The sequence below is a fragment of the Schistocerca nitens genome, chromosome 1 (genome assembly GCF_023898315.1).
Source record: "Schistocerca nitens isolate TAMUIC-IGC-003100 chromosome 1, iqSchNite1.1, whole genome shotgun sequence".
Lineage (NCBI taxonomy): Eukaryota > Metazoa > Arthropoda > Insecta > Orthoptera > Acrididae > Schistocerca > Schistocerca nitens.
The window spans coordinates 1214599324-1214608216 of NC_064614.1; the positions used below are offsets into that span (position 1 = coordinate 1214599324).

At 46.0% G+C, this 8893-nt stretch overlaps 1 pseudogene; it reads left to right on the plus strand.

Annotated features, from left to right (window-relative positions):
- Window positions 1–7754: 7754 nt before the first annotated feature.
- Window positions 7755–7872, plus strand: LOC126208476 (5S ribosomal RNA; annotated as a pseudogene).
- Window positions 7873–8893: the final 1021 nt, after the last annotated feature.

Consider the following 8893-nt stretch of genomic DNA (forward strand, 5'->3'; position numbering starts at 1 on the left):
CAAGTGTACTGTAACCTACTTCCTTTGTTTTCGAACTGCATTTCCTTAGGATTCTTCCAATGAATCTCAATCTGGCATCTGCTTTACCGACGATTAATTTTATATGGTCATTCCATTTTAAACCACTCCTAATGCCTACTCCCAGATAATTTATGGAATTAACTGCTTCCTGTTGCTGACCTGCTATATTGTAACTAAATGATGAAGGATCTTTCTTTCTTTGTATTCGCAGCACATTACACTTGTCTACATTCAGATTCAATTGCCATTGCCTGCACCATGCGTCAATTCGCTGCAGATCCTCCTGCATTTCAGTACAATTTTCCATTGTTACAACCTCTCGATACACCACAGCATCATCTGCAAAAAGCCTCAGAGAACTTCCGATGTCATCCACAAGGTCATTTTTGTATATTGTGAATAGCAACGGTCCTACGACACTCCCCTGCGGCACAAGTGAAATCACTCTTACTTCAGAAGACTTGTCTCCATTGAGAATGACATGCTGCGTTCTGTTACCTAGGACCTCTTCACCCCAGTCACACAATTGGTCTGATAGTCCTTATGCTCTTACTTTGTTCATTAAACGACTGTGGGGAACTGAGTTGCCCTGCTCTTGAGTCGTGGGACGAACTTGGCGGCAACACGATACGTTCCAATATGCTGTGTCAGGATTTTATGGCTCGATGCCAATGAAATGTTACATTCTGCTGCAATCTCTCGGACAATCAGTCTTCGACTGTCACGCACAATTTCATTGACGTTCTGACATAAACGTTCTCCGTAGACGTCGACGGGCGTCCTGAACGAGGGTCATGTTTAACTTACGTCCGGCCACGGTTAAAAAACCGACTTCAGCACTCATCACTGTAGGCTTCCTGCCTCATTTGGTGTGTCTCTCTAAACGTTTTCATGAGTTTCACTCAAAATTTAATTGAGATGCTTTGCTCCTCTAACTCTGCCATCTCGAAACTGGCAAACTGTCCGTCACAACGTCCCACTCAATACAGGACTGAACAATAGCTAACAGACATACAACAATGAAACTTCCGGCAGTTACACAATAAACACAGGCGTGTGCACGGATGACATACGCATTTCGTTTCAACGCGCCTCTGGCGCAAAATTACGAATGTTCCGGTATTTTTTGAACAGACGTCGTAGGTGGTGGTCACATTTATGTAACTTTGTAACGAATACTAGGGTCGGTGGTAAAATATAGTCTCACAGTAAATGCGGATTTGACCGCCATGAGCTACACAGTCGGTTACAGTAAATGAAATTTCCCACCTTAAAGATGGCCGTGATTAACAAACACTGTGTATGTTAGCAAGAAATGTCTGCGACCACTTTCCCCGGTACAATTGGAGGCAACCTGCTTACCTCACGTCTTCTAAAGATGTCCCGTAGCCTTTGTCCTTCTTGGTTTTTTCTCTGTCGGTCGCGAAATCTAACGCTTGTGCCATAAACAGTGCATCATAATACGACAAATGGTTAGGTTTAGATGCTAAGCATAATAAGAATCGTAAAATTGTAGGAAGGCAACTAATTTTATTTCATTAATTGCAAAATTATTCGAACAATTTCTAGAGCCAGTCTATCGTTAATATTCATTACAAGATTCCCGATCATTAATCTTTCGTTCCAGAGCACCGTTAAAGGCACAAAAATGCTACACACGATCTTAGAATGAACATGAGAGCGCATAAATAGGTTTTCCGGGGCAACTGTAACTGTCAGTTCAGCCTTTACGCGGAGATGCAAAAAATGGTTCAAATGGCTCTAAGCACTATGGGACTTAACATATGAGGTCATCAGTCCCCTAGACTTAGAACTACTTAAACCTAACTAAGGACATCACACACATCCAAGCCCGAGGCAGGATTCGAACCTGCGAACGTAGTAGCAGCGCGGTTCCGGACTGAAGCGCCTAGAAACGCTCGGTCACAGCGGCCGGCCACGGTGATGGACTACACACGCTAGTTCCCGTGTTGCTACCTCGAAAACCGATTATAGACTGCCTCTGATTAACACAGAATCCCACAAGTAAGTCATCCGAGGCAATTCTTCAACGAACTGTTCCATCTTTACATGAGATCAGATGTTATGCGCAGAGTCATGTGTTATCTATTCGGAAACCTATCGTAGACATGGAGACGGATCATAGCCCTTTCAAGACGATCTTGTGATTGGTGCATCCTTTCCACCGGTAAGCACTGGCAGTAATTAAAATTTGTAATTATCATTCCCTGATGAATTCAGTAATATTGAAATTATTATTGACAAGTTTTCAGTGCAAGTAACATCATCAGCACGGTTGGGGCTGAATATTAATTTTCAAACAGTAACTATAAGTAATGTAAGATTCGCTTCTTGGCACCAAGCGTTGTAGATGAATCCACACCTGGTTTCTGTGCTTGCTCCAGTACTTTACGGCTCTTGCTGGCCCGGCCGTTCTCAGGTTATGTGATCATATTGCGCGTCGTTCGACGAGTCTGCTTGGGGATCCTACCCTCTCTCTATCCTCCCTCAACAAATTCTTCCCGCACTGTGCAATAAAACACAGCCACAAAATGTAATAAATGTGGGCAGCAATGTGGCATATACGCTCCAAATGAACCGTGTATTATCTACCGTATCTTTCAGCTAGCGACGGGACGCTAAAATCTTTGGTTTTATCTTGCAAGAATAATAATTTCAGTGAAGCGTCGTTATGCAGTTCAGCTAATGCTGCATTTCTTCCCGGTGTTCACTAACGCAGCAGCAACGGCTACCAGAGCTCAGTAAGGGAGCGAATGCACCGGTCGGTCTTCAAAGTAATCGGAGTCGTAACGTTTCACTGGTCAGTGGTTAGCTCTGAAATTCATCTGGACTCAGAATAAACATTGGTCCCCGAAGGCACACTGATAAAGTTGTAAAATTGTCTGCACAAAGCCTGTAATTTCCCGAGCCGGGATTGATCACTAAATCGCCGCAGTCGTTCGTCTATTACAGACTGTGCAGCCAATATTTTAGTTGCAACTGTAGAGCAGTGCCCGGTCGCTGGTCTTGTGTGTATGGAGGGGGAGGGGGGGGGGGCGCATGCAATCATGCGTTTGATCGACAATCGCAAGCCCGGCGAATCGCTCTTCATCTGTAATGAAATCGTTCTAGCACAGTTTACGACGTACATCGATACGATTAAATGAGAGACCTACAACTAGGCTAAGCGGAAGTGGGGAGGTAGCTCTTCTTGGAAGAGATACTCTGGGGCGACCGCGTAACTACACAATCTCCGACTCCCATTTGTCTCGTTTAGCTGTTAATCTGTCCCTTTATCTCTGATACTGCTACTTACACACGTTCCTGTTTAAGCGGCAGTCGTTACTCGCAGGGGAAACAAGCGGGATAACGACTGGTGCTCCGCATTTCACCAAAGGCCTACCTTTATAAAGTATTTCGCCGTGCCGGAACAAGCGCTTCGCCAAATGACCGCTCGCCGGCTGTCACCATTAAATTCCATTTGTCCGCCATTAAGTTCGACGCCGGTTCCATTCTACGAATGCGAATAAGTCTACTAATAGCACGTTGCTATCGACTCGGCAACAATAATTACGGGCTATAAAATAAGCGTTATCGTCCGGATCGAGAGGCTCCCCCTGTCGCAGTATCTCAGCGGCGAACAACGACTAAGTACTCCCACGAGTGTAAGGCAACCGCCATTTTGCAAGGACTGCGCCTGACCTGTGTTTACAGGGACCGTATATCTATGAAACTAAACAGGGCGCCCGTGCAGCGACCTCTCACGCAGTGTAAGCGCTCTCCTTAACTCCTAACCGCGGTGGTTGGGTCTCAGACGTCCCACTCGTAAAATAAGACGACACAAAAATTCTGAGGAATCTTAGTGCACAGCGTGATTGCGTGATGCTGTTACAGACTTTCAGGGACGATCCAGAAAAGTACATCTCAGATAAGGGAGCCTGACCCAAAAACAACCGGGTTACAAGTTATAAGCGAAATTCCTTTTGATACCTCTGACATTGATATACGTGTATGGTACAGTTTTCACTAAGACTTCAGGGCAGGCAACTTCCCATCGCACCCCACTCATATTTATTGGTAAGATGGCCCAGTAGATAGCCCATCAAAAACTGAACACACATTAAACATGAAAACCAGGAGAAGGTACATTGAACTGTGAAAAAATAAGCAAAATAGAAACAGTGAACGGTCCTAGCTCAAGACTTGCTTCATCGAGCGAACTGCAGGAATAGTGGAGTCGTGGTTAGGTGCTTACGGTATTAGACTGCGCGTTCAAGTATCCCTTGTGCCACAAAATTTGTGTCTCTGTCGCAATGTAAGGTCCGTTTGCAACATCAAGGAGTAATAAAGAGACCTCCAGACGTTCGTACCTCTTATCAACCCTAAACCGGCGACGGAACCAGCTAACATGTTTTTCGTAGATGGGCGAGGAAACGGAGGCAGGAGAGGCAAAAATGTTGTACAGGGCCATATAACCGCTTAGAAGACATCTGACTCACACCATATTTACAAGACTGTTCCAGCGATTAAGTGAAACGGGGCAATTGGGACAACAGTTCAACGGCCGAGGTGAATGACGAACTACACACCACATGTTATGACTCTTGTGTTCCGTTTTGGAAGGTTTGACTCCTGAATTGCTTTGTTCTAACATACACTACTGGCCATTACAATTGCTACACCACCAACATGACGTGCTACAGACGCGAAATTTACCTACAGGAAGAAGACGCTGTGATATGCAAATGATTAGCTTTTCAGAGCATTCACACAAGGTTGGCGCCGGTGGCGACACCTACAACGTGCTGACATGAGGAAAATTTCCAACCGATTTCTCATACACAAACAGCAGTTGACCGGCATTGCCTGGTGAAACGTTGTTATGACGCATCGTGTAAGGAGGAGAAATGCGTACCATCACGTTTCCGACTTTGACAAAGGTCGGATTGTCGCCTATCGCGATTGCGGTTTATCGTATCGCGACATTTCCGCTCGCGTCGGTCGGGGAATCGGTGGGTTCAGGAGGGTAATACGGAACGCCGTGCTCGATCCCAACGGCCTCGTATCACTAGCAGTCGAGATGACAGGTATCTTATCCGTATGGCTGTAACGGATCGTGCAGCCACGTCTCGATCCCTGAGTCAACAGATGGGGACGTGTGCAAGACATAACCATCTGCACGAACAGTTCGACCACGTTTGCAGCAGCATGGACTAGCAACTCGGAGACCGTGGCTGCGGTTACCATTGACGGTGCATCACAGACAGGAGCGCCTGCGATGGTGTACTCAACGACGAATCTGGGTGCACGAATGGCAAAACGTCATTTTTTCCGATGAATCCAGGTTCTGTTTACAACATCATGATGGTCGCATCCGTGTTTGGCGACATCGCGGTAACGCACACTGGAAGCGTGTATTCGTCATCGCCATACTGGCGTATCACCTAGCGTGATGGTATGAGATGCCATTGGTTACACGTTTCGATCACCTCTTGTTCGCATTGACGGCACTTTGAACACTGGACGTTACATTTCAGATGTGTTACGACCCGTGGCTCTCCCCTTCATTCGATCCCTGCGAAACCCTAAATTTCAGCAAGATAATGCACGACCGCATGTTACAGGACCTGTACGGGCCTCTCTGGATACAGAAAATGTTCGACTGCTGCCCTGGCCAGAACATTTTCCAGATGTCTCACCAATTGAAAACGTCTGGTCAATGGCGGCCGAGCAACTGGCTCGTCACAATGCGTCAGTCAGTACTCTTGATGAACTGTGGTATTGTGTTGAAGCTGCTTGGGCAGCTGCACCTGTACACGCCATCCAAGCTCTGTTTGACTCAATGCCTATGCGTATCAAGGCCGTTATGACGGCCAGAGGTGGTTGTTCTGGGTACTGCTTTCTCAGGATCTCTGCACCCAAATTGCGTCAAAATGTAATCACATGTTAGTTCTAGTATAATATAATTGTCCAATGAGTACCCGTTTATCATGTGCATTTCTTCTTGGTTTAACTATTTTAATGGCCAGTATTGTAGTTCGCACCTGTTTATTTGTTGTTTTCATTTCTGGGAGAGGTCTATGGGGCATCTCTCCTGCCCTCACTCTTCATCTCATTTACTTGCGACGGTAACAGATTCTTACTACATGACTCATAGTCTATAACCAACGTACAGTATGACAACTGCCGGGACTAGAGAAGGATAACAGACACGTCAACAACCGGATTGAAAGTTCATAAATTTGTGAAAAAAAAATATGGAGCCCGAGGGAGGTTTGAACACGGATCTTCCCCTCTCGTGTCCAACACCGCAACCACACAGCCACGACGCCGCGATGCAGTTCGCTCGACCTTTCGCTTGTATCGTTCACTGTTTCTATTTTGCTTCTTTTTTCACAGTTCAGTACACCTCCCTGTTTTATGCTTGATCTGTGTTCAGTTTTTGACGTGCTATCCACTGGGCCACTTGTTCATTAAATCTGAAGGGGTTGCGATGGGGAGTTCCCCTTGTTAGTTGTAGAATTTGGGATACTAACTAACCCATTGAAGATGCGTAGTGTGCACTGCCGTGAGCGATCCTGGTGTAAAATGTGTGTACTGCAGTGGCTGCCGTCTGTTTTTATAAGTCGAAGTACAATGCGATCAGCGCTAACACGTCGACGGAACTTGCTAACATGATTTTCGTGTATTATCAAGCAAACGGAGGCAGCGGAGAAGCGGAAAGGTCGTACATGGCCATTAAACCGCATAGAAGACATCTGACTCGCACCATGTTGGCAAGGCTGTTCCAGCGGTTAAGTGAAACAGGGCAACTGGAACAACAGTACAACGACCGATGTGAATGACGAACTACATCGACTCACGAGTTAGCAGATGCAGTGTTTCCTCGAATTGAAGAGGTGCCTCCCATCAACACTCGATCAACTACACCAGAAACGAAAGTTTCACGGAGTACTGTGTGGCGAGTATTACGGGAAATGCAGCCACACCCCTATCATGCTTTGATTCCTTCTTACTTCGAACCTCGTGATGCGTTCAGCCAATAGTTCTTGCTGCGCCTTACAATCGCTCCTCTCTTTCCTGTGTATGAACCTTGTTTTACGAGAGACGGAATGCTAAATAGTCGCAATAGTCATATTGGAGCCGATGAGAATCTCCACGTCACAACTGCGAAGAGCTATCAAAAGAGATAATCAGTCAACGTGTGGGCAGGCATACGTAGTCGATAATCACGTACTAGGTCCAATTCTTCTTCCTTCCCGCTGAAATGTACCACTGTAAACATTATTTATCAGGCACATACTGCCCGGGGTCCTGGAAAACATCCCACTTGTTAGTCGCTGACGGACGTTGTTGCAATATGATGGAGCCCACCTTACTTTGGGCTGAGGTACTTTGAACACGTGGATCAGACATTACCTGAATGCTTGATAGGCAGAGGAGGTCCCGTTCCGTAGCCAGCACATTTGCCTAATCTCACCCCATTTGATTTCTACTTGTGAGAACACGTGAAAATTCTTGTGAGTGAGGCGCTCACCACAAACTCCTCGCGACAATTCTGCCCGCCTGCTACGCTGTTCAAACGGCACCTGGGATGTTAGATCGGATACGACGAAACTTGGTGCGCCAGCGCCATGCCTGCACTGACGGTGTGGGACGCCATTTTTAACAACTGTTGTAAGTGTAAGAGCTTGTTGAACATGTGCGGATAAATATAAATTAATTATTACTGTGGCAACGGCCTTCCCGCAGTGGATACACCGGTTCCCGTGAGATCACCGAAGTTAAGCGCTGTCGGGCGTGGCCGGCACTTGGATGGGTGAGCGTCCGGGTTGCCATGCACTGTTGCCATTTTTCGCGGTGAAAGCCTCGTGATACCAATTGAGGAGCTACTCGACTGAATAGTAGTGGCTCCGGTCAAAGAAAACCACCATAACGACCGGGAGAGCGGTGTGCTGACCACATGCTCCTCCTATCCGCATCCTCATCTGAGGATGAGACGGCGGTCGGATGCTTCAGATGGGCCACTTGTGGCCTGAAGACGGATTGCTTTTGTAGACTTAGGTGCGTTTACATCTGCCACTACTCACCGGAAATATATTTCGAGTGTCGAACAGAAAATCGATCTGCCTGTTTAAATACCGACGGAAATCACTAGGAATTTATGTCACGGATATGTGTATGAAAGTTCCCGAAGTGCTGTACTTTGTAATAAATGCACGGCACGCTCAGGTATGTAAACACCTGAAAGTTAGTGCATGACACACACTGTGTTGTACATCTGTTTCATTCTGCTCGCCATGTTGAAAGCATTGAAACCCGGAATAGTGCACTGTGTAATTATTCTACAGATGGCAGAAATGAAGAAAAGACGTTCTGTGTGGGTTCGGAAGTGGGTTTTGAGACTTGAGAAATTCACTGTCTACAGTTAGTTAGGCTGACCTGCATATTGAGGCTCTAGTGCAGTTTTCGAATTTCTTAAGAATGAAGGCAGTTCATTCCGATAACCTTGTTTGTAAAATTGGTCCACTTATATAAAGGCAAGATACCAAATTCAGAAAAGCTATTATCGTAACAAAAAGACTTGCTGTAACTTTACGTTTTTCACTATCAGGTAGGGGTGCATTTCCAAAATGACCGGTATATTTGAAACGGCAATAAAAACTAAACGAGCAGCGATAGAAATACACCGTTTGTTGCAATATGCTTGGGACAACAGTACATTTTCAGGCGGACAAACTTTCGAAATTACAGTAGTTACAATTTTCAACAACAGATGGCGCTGCAAGTGATGTGAAAGATATAGAAGACAACGCAGTCTGTGGGTGCGCCATTCTGTACGTCGTCTTTCTGCTGTAAGCGTGTGCTGTTC